The sequence below is a fragment of the Salvia splendens genome, chromosome 2 (assembly GCF_004379255.2).
Source record: "Salvia splendens isolate huo1 chromosome 2, SspV2, whole genome shotgun sequence".
Classification (NCBI taxonomy): Eukaryota; Viridiplantae; Streptophyta; class Magnoliopsida; order Lamiales; family Lamiaceae; genus Salvia; species Salvia splendens.
The window spans coordinates 8,745,577-8,760,387 of record NC_056033.1 but is presented as its reverse complement, the minus strand read 5'-3'; positions in this window follow the sequence as shown (position 1 = coordinate 8,760,387).

Sequence of the window (14,811 nt, the reverse complement as noted above, 5' to 3'; positions counted from 1 at the left end):
CCAATGACCCTCTAGACTTCGTCTAGCTTATACCTCCAGTTTTTTTTTTTTTTTATCACACCCTTTTCTTTTCCTTTTTCTCTCTCTTTTTTTTTATTTTATTTTCTTCACATAAATCACTCACACACACTTCAAATTCACATCACTTAAGCAAATTCTTTGTACTCTACCAATTATTCATGTGCTTAGCTCTCAATCGACACAAGGTACGTTCTCTTTTAATTTCTGAGCTTTGATCTTGAATTCTTTCATTGAATGACTTTGTTGTTGATATATATATTGGGAGTTTGATGAGTGACGATTTAATTTGGATTTATTTTTGGTGAATTTGTGAGTTTTGGATATTTGCAAGAAATAGTTGTTGGGTGTGCTTGGGTATGTTTGGTCTTTGGTGGATGAAAATTGAATATCACTTTGGCTTGATGTTGATACACATAGTTCATGTTCATAGCATTGCGAAGTTATTTTATCTTGCATGAATTGTGTTTTAGAAGCTTAAATTGTTTTGCGTGATCTTGGTCTATTGTTGAAAATTTTTGCAATTAATTGGGGGATAGAGAATATTACGGGGGATGAAAAATGATCATGTTAAGGTAGATAATTTGATTAGCATATTTTATGTCTTGATATGATTAAAGTTTGGGGGGTAGCCACATGTTATGCATTGTACTCTACTATAATTTTATTCATTCTATGCTCACATTGCGAAATTGTAGGTACATAAGGCATCCCAAAGAAAATCCCGAGAATGAGGGATAATTTATGAGCTTCAAAGAGCGTCAAGCTAAAGACGTTAACCAAGCGCTTGTTGGGAGGCAACCCAACATTGGTATTTTTTTTAGTTTGATTTGTTTTCTTAGTTTACTCACATCTCCACCGACTTTTCAAACTTATTCTTAATGTAGTTTTGAATAAGTTTGGGGGGATGAAGTGGTGGACCGTGAGTTGACTTTGAGAAGTATGTTGCTTGAGATGTGAAATATGCCTATATGCTTGATTTGAGTTATAAATTGATTATGTGAGCTTGGTATAGGAATTGCGTCTAGCTTCCTTTTTCTGAATGAATTGCATTGGAATTGGGCATAGGGATTGAGTCTATCTCCCTAATTCATGCTAACCCGACCTAACAGTTGGAGGTGAAGCGTCTTACCCCGTAGGTGCGCTTCGTTGTCATTCTGGGCCCACAGGCCCAAGGAGAAATTAATCCCCAAATCTGCACTTCCTAGGATTCGAACCTGCGACCTCCTAGGAAGTGAAAGCTCCCTGATATCAACTCCCAAGCCACTAGAGCAGCTTGGTTGGATTCACCCTAATTTGATGTTATAGCTTTTGATCTTAGGAATTGAGTCTATCTTCCTAATTTCACCTTGTTTTATTTATAAATCCTTAATTGTGGACTAAAGTTTGGGGGAGTTGGCTCCTTGTTGTGGTTGATTTCAGGTACAATTTCAGATGGCCAACTTTGCTAACCCTCGGGCTTTGAATGTGACCTTAAGAAACAGAGATGAGAAGAACAGATGGGCAGCATTGGCACTTTTGGATAGTATGCCGTCCCGGTACCCGGTGGTTGACTTACTCACCGATATGGGTATAAAGGAATCTTGGGAAACACTCAGGGAAGCGGGCCACCTTAACTTCCTATTTGCACACCGCTATGGATCGTACAAGGCCTTAACCTTGGAGTTTCTATCCACTCTCCAAGTGAAATACGTCAACAGAGTATTGGTCTCCATTACCTTCCGCCTGGACAATGTCGCTCACACTCTCACTCTGGCGGAGCTCAACTCTATCTTTGAGCTACTCGATGACAATGAGGAAGGGTATACTGAAGAGCCTCAAGATTATGACAGGCATGACTTCTGGGGTCGCATTACATTAGATGAGGCTACGTCTAGCCAGGGCCCTACTTTTACCCCATCCCGTGCCAAAATCAACTCCATTCGGAACCCGGTGTTGAGGTACATGGCAAAGGCTTTGGTTTGTTTCCCGTTAGCACATAAGGAACTGGGAAGCATTTCCGAAGTTATACTCTTCATGCTATGGGGCATGTTGGCCCATCGAAGGATCAATACTGGATACTATATGATCAAACATTTGGAGAGACAGGCGAAGAAGAAAAGTGGCAAATTATGCTGTGGAGGTGTGATCACCCGCTTGGCCCTCCATTTTGGGGTTGACATAGAGGAGCGTCACCCAGATTCGGGGAGCATGTCAATCGATTGGGACATTCTGAAGAAATCAGGCATAATCACTGTGGACAGCAGGGGCACCGGGTACTTTGTTATAGACCCGAATACGTTCTTCAGATTCCCATCCCCTCAGCTAACCGCGGTTGGAGGGTGGACCTATCAGGCCAAATGGAGGATGAACTCCGAGGATCATATGGCGAGAATAGCAAGTGACCCCCCACAAGGCGAAGGATTTACAGGTCAACGGCCAATGCGTGTGGGCCCACGCCAATTCCCACAACCAGAGATACCCGACGAGCCCCTACCCGTTCAGGATGATGATCCAAACACGGAAGAAGATGAGGAGGAGGCCGAGCCCAGCCAGCCGAAGAGGAGACATCCGGTTGGCCGACCATCTACGGGCAACCAACTGGCCGAGATACTTGAAGGGATTCGAGGCATACGCGTCGACCAGCAGCAATTGCGAGAGGAGAATCAAATGTGGAGGACTCAACAGGAGTCAAGACTGGATCATTTTGGGGAGCAAATAGGCCACCTACAAGCTCAAGGTGACGCCAGGTGGGCGGAGGAACAGGCCTTCTATCGCGCCTACTACGCGAGATTTCCTCCACCCTCCGATTAGAGGTATCACACCCCATCCACTTCTTTTCAAACTTATTCACTCATTCGTATTGAATAAGTTTGGGGGAGTCTGACGTGGATTGGTGGTGCTTCCTTTCCTTCCCCGCTATCTCCGTGGATGTTTGTGAACTTTTTGTCTTATTTTGTTTTCTATTTGATTTGTGTACGTCTCTCCTGTGGGACTTGAATTTGGGCATGTACTGATCATATAATTATTCAACACAAATGATTATGTGTCTCTAGATAGTATATGACGCTTAGTATATGGTAGTCAGTTGCAATCTTATTCCCTGTGTTCGATATCCGGTACTGACCTTTAGCTATACTAGATCTACCCTGTATGCTTGCAGGTATTTTTAGTGCTAATAAATAGTGCATCAAGTTTTTGGCGCCATTGCCGGGTTTAGGGGAAGAAACTAGATGAAGAAACAGCGCGTGCAGAAGAAGAAACTAGATGATCAATTCTCTAGGTTTCTTGACATATTCAGGAAGGTGCACATCAACATTCCGTTGGTAGAGGCGTTACAGCAAATGCCTAGCTATGCAAAATTTTTGAAGGAAGTGATCTCCAAGAAGCGGAGGTGGGTGGAGCACGAGACCGTCAACCTGACAGAGAGCTGCAGTGCTATTATCCAGAAGAAGCTGCCCGCTAAGATGAAAGACCCTGGAAGCTTCACTATATCATGCATCGTGGGGGATAGCCAAGTGGGCAAGGCTCTATGTGATTTGGGAGCGAGCATTAACCTTATGCCTTTCTCATTCTTTCAGAAGTTGAAGATTGGGACACTGAGGCCCACTACCATCACACTCCAGATGGCCGACCGATCTGTGTCGTATCCTAGGGGGATTGTTGAAGATATACTCGTCAAAGTCAATAATTTCATATTCCCCGCTGATTTTGTGGTGCTTGATATGGAGGAAGACCGGCATGTCCCTCTCATCCTGGGAAGACCTTTCCTCGCTACAGGGAAGGCAATGATTGATGTGCAGAAGGGAGAGCTCACACTCCGACTTAATGATGAAAGCGTCACATTCTCTATCTACAATGCGATGCAAAGACATGATGACGAGGATGCAGAGAGAATGGAGCACTGCAACATGGTTGAAGTGGTCGATGACTGTGTGAGAGGGGTGGCCCGAGCCATCTCCCCACAAGATCAATTGGAGCGATGCCTATCACAATCTATCTTTTCTCCTTATTATACTGATGTTATTGAGCCTAATGATGATTTATTGAATTTTTTAGGGGCTCTTAACTCGGCTGAGGAAGTCCCAAAGTTTCGACAGAAATTCCAGCCATTAAGGGATCCGAATGAGGAGGAGAAGAAAGAAGAGAAGAAAGAGGAGCTTAAGCCGTTGCCTTCACACCTTAAGTATGCATTTCTCGGGGAGAATGCTACTTATCCGGTAATTGTATCATCCTCACTCAATACTAATGAACTTGATAAATTGCTGAGAGTGCTTAGGAAGCATAGGGGTGCAATTGGGTGGTCTATCTCGGACCTTAAGGGGATAAGTCCTACTGTTTGTATGCATAGAATTCTCTTAGAAGAGGGGTCTAAACCCAAGGCTCAAAACCAAAGGAGACTTAACCCCATAATGCAAGATGTTGTTAGGAAGGAGGTGTTGAAGTGGTTAGATGCCGGGATTGTTTATGCAATATCTGACAGTGATTGGGTAAGTCCTACCCAAGTGGTAGCTAAGAAAGGGGGAATGACAGTAGTGAAAGGGGGAGATGATGAAATGATAGCCACTAGGTTGGTGACCGGGTGGAGAGTATGCATAGATTATAGAGCCCTCAATGCTGCGACTAGGAAAGACCATTTTCCCCTCCCATTCATTGACCAGATGTTAGATAGGTTGGCGGGGTATGAGTATTATTGCTTTCTAGATGGCTACTCCGGATATAATCAGATCTTGATTGCCCCAGAGGATCAGTATAAATCAGCTTTTATTTGTCCTTATGGTGTTTATGCTTTCAGGAGAATGTCATTTGGCCTTTGCAATGCCCCAGCCACCTTCCAAAGGTGCATGATGTCCATCTTTCACGACATGGTGGAAGATATTATGGAAGTCTTTATGGACGATTTCTCCGTCTATGGTAGCTCCTTTGATCATTGTTTGGAAAATCTAACCCGTGTTTTGCAGAGGTGTGAAGAGACGAACTTGGTGCTCAATTGGGAGAAATGTCACTTTATGGTGAGAGATGGTATTGTGCTTGGGCACAAGATATCTGCAGGAGGACTCGAGGTGGACAGGGCCAAGATCGTGGCGATTGAGCAGTTGCCACCACCATCCAATGAGAAGGCTGTGAGGAGTTTCCTTGGACACGCCGGGTTTTACAGGCGTTTTATTAAGGATTTCTCTAAGATAGCAAGGCCTTTATGTCATTTACTTGCGAAGGATGTTCTCTTGAATGTTTGCAGGCATTCGAGACATTGAAGAAGGCGCTTGTGAGTGCACCCGTGCTCATCTCACCGGATTGGTCACAACCGTTCGAGATAATGTGTGATGCCAGTGACGTAGCAGTGGGATCGGCTTTGGGACAGAAAAGAGACAAGCTATTCAGGGTGATCTACTATGCCAGCCGGACACTGGACCCCGCGCAAGCAAATTACACTACTACAGAAAAGGAGATGTTGGCGGTGGTATACTCGTTCGACAAGTTCCGTCCCTATCTCATCGGGGCGAAAACTATTGTGTTCACCGACCATGCCGCCATCCGTCACCTCTTTGTCAAGATAGATGCCAAGCCGAGGTTGATAAGATGGGTCCTGCTACTGCAGGAATTTGATTTAGAGATCCGGGACCGGAAGGGATGCGAGAATGTGGTGGCCGACCACTTATCGAGATTGGAGCACTGTTTTGAAGGTGAAAATCTAAAGGTGCCCATCAATGAAGAATTTCCCGATGAGCATCTTTTCTTTGCTCAAGGCTCATCTCCGTGGTACGCCGATATTGTGAACTTTTTGGTGGCAAGAGTCATCCCCGAAGAGTACAAGGAATATCAAAAGAAGAAGTTCTTCCACGACGTCAAGTTCTACTTTTGGGACGAGCTGTTCTTGTTTAGGCGATGTGCCGACATGGTGATAAGAAGATGCATTCCCGAAGATGAATGAGAACTTGTGATGAGGAAGTGCCACTCTAGTCCTAGTGGAGGACATTTTGGAGCTAACCGAACGGCGATGAAAGTGCTCCAATGTGGATGTTATTGACCGAATATCCACAAACTAAATGGTGAAACTCTTCCAAATCACAAGTTTAAGGGTTGGGTGGAGGAAATTGTGGGTGGGATTGAGAGAATATTGAACAATTTTAAGCAATTTGTGTGGTGGGAAAGAAGGGAGCCGTTGGTTATGAAGGAGGAAGAGAAAAGAAAGAAAAATTCGTACCTGATATAGATCTAGGGCTCGCGCAGACGGACCCGGCCGGGTCAGATTTTTGAACTGAAAATTAACCCGGCCGGGTTTCATATTTTGACCTTTCTCTGGCGTTTCATCCTACCCGGCCGGGTTGGATTTTTGGACTGAAAATTAACCCGGCCGGGTTGCATATTTTGAATTGACAATTAACCCGGCCGGGTAGCAAATTTTGGGTAGTTTCTGTCGCCTAATGTATCTTTTCCCTTCCAATCCCTGCACCAAACTCAAACACCAAAAGTCCCAATTCCAAAATACCAAAAGGAAGCCACTACGACTGAGAGTTAGAAAGATTTAACACCAGATGAAGGAGGAAACAAACACACCAAAGAAAAAGGAAGAAAAATGAAACAAGCCAAAAACAATAAACCACAAACACACACAAAAGCAATAAAATTACCTACTAGGGGTTGCCTCCCCTATAGCGCAACTTCAAAAACTTGACTCAACTTATTTTAACACAAGTTATACCCGCAAGTGTACGGGGCTAGTGTAGCAATCAGTAAGCAAGAGTATCGTATCCCACAGAGACAATTTTGTATCAACTTAACTACCACGAACAAAGATCAACTACTATCTAGACAATCAAGTGCAGTTTGGTTTGTTCTAACAACTAATAAAAGCATATAATAAGCAAGTATCAATTAAGGACTAGAAAACACGGTGTGATAATGAAAGATAATATGGAGAAATCGTAGAACTCAAGGATCCGATGCACAATTCCAAGCTCTTATCCAATTGACTCGCCCTACCTTTTGGTGTCTCTAGAGTTACTAAGTCAACCACGATTATAGATTAAACCCCCTCCCGAGGTGAGAAACCTGTAGATTAGATGCTAGAATTGAAGTCCCCTTCTAATCCTAAAACCTCTAACTCCCAAAAGTTTGATTAGGTTAATGACCTCACTCAAAACCTCAACTCTCCCGAGTTCTATTGTATTAAGGTGTGAATTATTCTTCTTTCCGGATTAACTATTTCATCTCCCGATTAATCTAATTAATCCTACACAATCAAGTGGTGATCAAGCAATTGAAAGGAATAAACCCAAGAATAATCAAATAACTACAAGAGCAAGGCAAGAACAAAATCAATCGGATAAAAACTATGAAATTAGTGCATCATCACCAAGAATTCTACAAGAGATGTTTAGCTACTCATGTTTATGAAGAAAATCATATTCAACACAAAGAAATTCAACAAATACATGAAATATAGATACTAAGTACTCCTGTGAGATCAATCTATGGAATGAAGCTTCAATCTTCCGATATAGAGTCTCCAAACTTCAAATCTTTCTCTCAAAGGTGTTCTTGAGGGTGTGAGTGCGTGTGGTAGGCGGTAGGTAGAATGTATTTCGAACCCTAGGCATTTTCTCTATTTCATTCACTTCAAAAATCGCGTTTTCAGCTTCAGACGCGTCAGACACTCCTACCCGGCCGGGTTGTATTTTTGAACTGGAAATTAAACCCGGCCGGGTCTTCATTTTAGGGTCGTTGCTGGACTCAGGCCCTACCCGGCCGGGTTATATTTTTGCACTGTAAATTCGACCCGGCCGGGTCCTTCTTCTCGTGCCCCTGCTGCCTCTGAACACTTATGCTCCATTTTCTCTTCTTTTCACCTATCTTTCCTAGAACACTCAACAAAACACATAGAACTCCAAAGGTATAATAATCGGTTAGATGAAGACAATATCGAGTGATAAAATTAACATTTAGCACTTCAACATACCAATTGCACCTATGAAAATATGAGTTTGTCAACTCCCCCAAACTTAAAACCTTATTTGTCCTCAAATAATCAAGAAGAATATCGCAAGAAGAATAAACTCATACAAGAGGTGAAATTGGGCTTTGCTTCAGATTCATATTTAAAACAACGGCATGGAAAGCAAAATCAATCAAACATTACCTTGAGTTACTGTCTCGTGTATCACTTGGTTTCAATGCCCTCGCAGGTTTATGAAGTGTAACATTTTTTTTTTCGCTCTTAAGTGTATAGGATTCAATACTACCACGCTCACGGTCCACCACTTCATCCCCCCAAACTTATTCAAAACTACATTAAGAATAAGTTTGAAAAGTCGGTGGAGATGTGAGTAAACTAAGAAAACAAATCAAACTAAAAAAAATACCAATGTTGGGTTGCCTCCCAACAAGCGCTTGGTTAACGTCTTTAGCTTGACGCTCTTTGAAGCTCATAAATTATCCCTCATTCTCGGGATTTTCTTTGGGATGCCTTATGTACCTACAATTTCGCAATGTGAGCATAGAATGAAGAAAATTATAGTAGAGTACAATGCATAACATGTGGCTACCCCCCAAACTTTAATCATATCAAGACATAAAATATGCTAATCAAATTATCTACCTTAACATGATCATTTTTCATCCCCCGTAATATTCTCTATCCCCCAATTAATTGCAAAAATTTTCAACAATAGACCAAGATCACGCAAAACAATTTAAGCTTCTAAAACACAATTCATGCAAGATAAAATAACTTCGCAATGCTATGAACATGAACTATGTGTATCAACATCAAGCCAAAGTGATATTCAATTTTCATCCACCAAAGACCAAACATACCCAAGCACACCCAACAACTATTTCTTGCAAATATCCAAAACTCACAAATTCACCAAAAATAAATCCAAATTAAATCGTCACTCATCAAACTCCCAATATATATATCAACAACAAAGTCATTCAATGAAAGAATTCAAGATCAAAGCTCAGAAATTAAAAGAGAACGTACCTTGTGTCGATTGAGAGCTAAGCACATGAATAATTGGTAGAGTACAAAGAATTTGCTTAAGTGATGTGAATTTGAAGTGTGTGTGAGTGATTTATGTGAAGAAAATAAAATAAAAAAAAAAGAGAGAGAAAAAGGAAAAGAAAAGGGTGTGATAAAAAAAAAAAAAAACTGGAGGTATAAGCTAGACGAAGTCTAGAGGGTCATTGGTTGGGTTCCTAAATAAATGGGGACAGGATGGTAGGAAGAAAACTAGATGATCATCTTGATTGCAGGTCGCTATCCCCGGCAACGGCGCCAAAAACTTGATGCACTATTTATTAGCACTAAAAATACCTGCAAGCATACAGGGTAGATCTAGTATAGCTAAAGGTCAGTACCGGATATCGAACACAGGGAATAAGATTGCAACCATATACTAAGCGTCATATACTATCTAGAGACACGTGATTTTTGGGTAGATTAATTAAACTAGACTGAAGGAAATAAACAAAAAAACGGAAAACATAAAAAGAAATAATACAAAGCAGGCATAATAATGTAGAATTTTAGGATCCAAAAACACAATTGACTTCCTTGAATTACGGTCTCCAGAGCTATTAAGTCGATCACAATTATAGATTAAACCCCCTCCCGAGGTGAGAAACCTGTAGATTAGGTGATAGGATTGAAGTCCCCTTCTAACCCTTAAACCCCTAACTCCTAAAAGCATATAAGATCAAAGACCTCACTCAAAACCTCAACTCTCCCGAGTTCTATTGAATTAAGGTGTGAATTATCCATTTTTCCAAGTCAATTATTTCGTCTCCCGAGTACTCTAATCAACTCTAACATGTATTCAAGAGGTAGCTAATCAATTGAACATAGAAAGCACCAGATAAATCAAATAACTGCAAGAACTAACAAGGAAAATCAATCGAATATCTTTACCAAAAATTCTACAAAAGATGTTTAACTCATAGACAAGTAAAAACTATAATTAAAGTACAAGACATGAAAGAAATTGATAAAACCCAAGGTTGAATCTTCAATCTTCAGTCTTCTCTTGCCTGGATCTGCAGAACTCCGCTCCAATGGAAGATGGATGAATTTAATGGTGGAATATGGAATGGAAGAAGTGTAGAGAGGGAGAAGGATTGGAGGCTCTGAGATGAAGATTATGAATTAGGTTTGGGTATTTATAGGCTAGAAAAGGGGTTAATATTGGTTATTTTCGTGCCCTACAAGAAAGGAGAGAGATTTGGTTTCACAATTTAATAATTTATTCTCTTTCTTGAATTTCCGTCATCTTTGACTGCATTGCGCAATGTTTGTAGAATTGTCATAACTTTCTCCACAAAACTCCGATTGAGACGTTTAAGGTATCCACGCGAAGCTCTTTCGAAGACGAAGAGAATGACATGTAGTAAGCACTGATTGGACTTCAAACTTGATGGCAGAATGGGCTCGAACAGAGGCTGCTACACCTTGGCCTTTTTTCCACCTTTTTCTATCTTTTTCTACCATTTATCAACAAACACGTCAAAAATACCAAATGTATAAAATAAGTAATTTAAGAACATAATTTGCATGATTGACATTTAAAACAAGTCAAATGTAGCCCTTAAAAATATGCAAAATCCGTGTTTGTCAAGGCCGCTTGCCCCATCTCATCTCCTTGGCTGTCGCCGCCGTCGCGTGTGGCTTCCCCGTCGGCGACTCGCCCACGGGCGACAGTCTCAGTTCCACTGATTTCCTCTGTTCCAATGGCTAACTTCGCCTTCCCCTTTTGATTTTCGTCCCACCACTCTGGAAAACCGATTAGTTTGAAGCAGTTTTCACGAGTATGCTTGTTCACCCCACAGTTAGAGCACCATAGTTTCGTCTTGTCGGTATTGGCTGCTCCGCGGCGGTAGTTGGTGGCGGCAAGGTTCTGACCGGGGCGGGGCTGTGCCGGTTGAGGAGGAAATCTTGTGTTCCGGGCTCCAAATCCGAGGCCTACTCCATTCGCTGCGCTGGTTGGGTCCGGGTTTGCCGCTGGCATGATCTTTAGCCGGGTGGTTTCCCGTTTCACCCACTCGTACGCGATGTCTACTTGTGGCATCGGACTCTCCTCGAGGATATCCCTCCTTATTCCTTCGAATTGGGAATTCAGTCCCGCCAAGAATTTGTAAAGCCCTTCGGGTATTGATTATATTTCGGTACTCACTGATTCCTTTGTCACAACAGGTGATTGTTTTGGTTTGGCATAGGTCAATTTCGATCCAGACTCCGTGCAGGGTTCTCCCGTAGGTTTCCAGATCCATGTCCCCTTGAACGATCTGGCTTGCTTTGTCTTCTAAATCGTATAGCATATACGAATCTGATGTGCTTTGGTACGTCACGGCCAAGCTCTCCCAAATCGCCTTCGCACTCTGATGATGTGCAAAATCTCCGACGATCTCGATTTCCATATTGTCCACGATCCAGGAGAAGACCACTAAATCGGTCTCCTCCCACTCCAGATACTCCTTATCGGTTGGTTTCGGGGGTTCCGACACTCCGGTGATGTGCCTTAGTGCACGTCTGCTTCCAATGGCAACTCGCATTAGCCGAGACCACAATGGATAATTTATTCCATTTAGCTTGAATGCTATTGTAACATTCTTGCTTGCTTTGAGTTTGAGTTCGCCGGTTTTAATGTCGTCTTCTTCTGACATTTTCAGGTTTCGGTGGTGTCCTCTGCCTTCTGGCTGAGAAACGGTATATGGCTATGATGAATCTATATTCTGAGCCTCTACTCTGGTACCATGTTGAAGGGAGAGATCATATTCATTCTCGTATATTCACAAATGAGAGGAGATACACGCCTAAAATAGGCAGAGGATATTTTACATATGGTAAGATTTAAACATGGTTTGCCCTAGCTATAATTAGGGGAAGAATCATTGTAATTGATCTCGTGATCTTTGCATTAATCTTCCGTGATCTTTGCATATCTTCTAACAAATTAATATCAGCAAATTAAATCAATGTACTAACTGTACCTCCTATCCTTTGAGGTGTTTACAAATATGTGCGAGAATGATCACTAGGTCCGTGAGTACATCTTGCAACAAAATAAATTAGCAATTTATATATACATCTATACATATAAAAGCCTGTGTTTTGAGCTTTGCCAATTCTGTAATCAGACATATGGTAAATATAGACAATTAACGGTGGTGCTGCGGGCCGAAGGATCAGACATATATGATCGAGTTGAGAGTGCTTTTTGTTAGAATATAAATTGCATATCTTGATTGATATGATATGTTGTTAGCAATGTGAATGGTCTCAACACTAAGAAGTTGTGTTCCCAGTCGGATTGTTGATTTGATATGTCTGCAGTCGGTATCAGGCCAAAAAATACGATTCAAAATTGTGAAATACAGGTCTTGGTATAAACTAAAACCTCAAATGGAAGAAGTGCACATGGCATTCTCAATTTCATGTTTTATTTTTATGCACTTGATAACTTCATAAATAAGTATAATAGGAAGAATTGATTCTTTTCTTTTGAGATAAAGCCCTAATGTGGTGGGGTTGGTATTATAAACACTACACATTATGTATGGATAAAATGCCTATTATTTGTTTTAGTAGATTAGCAAATGTCCTCAACTATTTTACTTGAGTTCCACAATTATTATGCGATGTAGAAAACCTTTGGGTGTGCAAAATAATTGTTGAAATAATAAGAAAAATAAATGTCTGGATTTTCTTTTTTTCGAAATCAATGAATTCCCAAAATAATAAAAGCGATGGAGGAGGAGGCTGGCCCATGTTTCTTTGTGTTTTGTGGGTCTCGTTCCTTCCATCTTATGAGTACTTAACTGGGCTATTAAAGTAAAAGCCCAATACTCTAATCCAATACATACACTTCCCAAAATTTATACTACTAGTACAAATCTATCGTATAATACTATAATCGTGTATTTGAACTTTCATAGTACGCAAGTTGAATTTAATTTTATTCAGGAAAAATTGTTTAAGCTCTCTAAAATCATGAGTTCTAAGAAAAAGTGATCATATTTGTACGTTAAGGTAACTGTACAAAAGAAATCTGTAATTATGATGGTTAAATTTGGTCATGATACCGCCATTAGTATCCGTTGGCAAAATTTACCAATGGATGTTATCAGTCGATAATATTTTTACAAACATCGTTGATCCGTTGGTAATCCATATTACTAACGGATTTCCGAGATTTACTAATAGAAATATTTGTTGGTGAATTTGACATTTTGACTACAAAAAATAAAATGGATCCAATCAAATCAGGTCGCGTTTGACCCAAGTCCGGGCTGGGTCAGCCTGCACACACACAGTGCACGAGTGCTGGGCACAAGAGTTCACTTACTGACTTACATTAATCATATTGAAGTATAGTTTGAATTAGTCTATTTTCTTACATTAATTGTCTTTTTTATTTTGTCAATATTGAATTTGATATCGGTCGTGCAAGAAATAAATAAAGCTTACCAGCATAATCTTGTAGTTGTTGTACCATAGGGATCTTTAGCAAATAAAGTAGGGTTTTTAAACCATAATAACCTTTCCACTAACCTAATCCCAAAGTGATAAAGCAAATAATTAGGCTAAACTTGATGTCACTTGTTAAATGGCTGATCTGCATGCAAAAGCCTCGTCATAAACTTTTTCAGATGATTCGTCATCCCATGTTTAATGATTTCACATTGTTTTGCATGATGATTACTCATCTTAAAAAACCTAATCTCCTACATCTATTATAGTCTAAATCAATTGACATGACTTTTTTACAAGGAAATATGGAATAATTTAAGTGGTCAATACTACTAACATTAGTATGGCGGTGCAAGTCACTAGCAACTTTAGTATGGAGTATATGGTTATTGGCATGCCTCGATATTTAATTTGTGACAAACTTCAAAGTTTATACAGACAGTTTACCAAATGAAGTCACAACTATTTTCCAAATATAGGATTTTTTTTTTGAAATTCTGTTATTACGTATTAGTATTTAAATCTTAATGCTAGTATTAGCTTTTGTATAACACTCATGAATATTACTCAGTAGTTTATTATGTTGCGCTAACTCTCACTTCAATCAGTTCAGTTGAAAGTTTGACAACGTTTTGATGCTTTAAAGTTTAAACTAAAACATCAACATAATTATATTTATAGGTGTGTATGTAATTGTTTCTATTCTACTCAATATTCCAACTTCGTGTGTACGTGGCATGCCATTACAGGTTCCATAAATCTCCCAATATTTTCAATTTTCAAAATGCTGACTTTGTTCCTTATCGATTACTTCCCTTTATTACTCATGATAATTTATAAATATGGAGTACAGTTTTTTGTATTCTCACAGTCGACACTAAAGGAGGGTGTAATTTGATAAAAAAAAATTTAGTACTATTAATTTCAATATCTTGATTCATTTTGGAATAGTATATATCTCCTACAAATTTATCTTCAATCTCTGATAGTTCTTCGTATAAGTTGCCTATGTTCTTCGTAGAAGTAGTCAGAAACGTATGAAGCTCAACATTCGATGCGAAAAGAATGTGAACAAATCTCAAAATTGACCCCAAAGTTTGATTCGAATTGAAACAAAACGAATTACTGGACTGCATCAATATTATAAAGGTGAAAACTCAAGTCAAGCCTGAGTTGGATCCGAAACAAGGCAAAAGTTGCATCAACGTTATAATAATCCCCAAAATCAAATCCACCATTCAAAGGCTATCCGATGTTCAACTTGAAGAAAAGAGTCATGTACGTATTGAAATCCGCCATTCAAAGGCTAAGAGCTAAAAGTTGCAATCCGCCTACATATATATCCC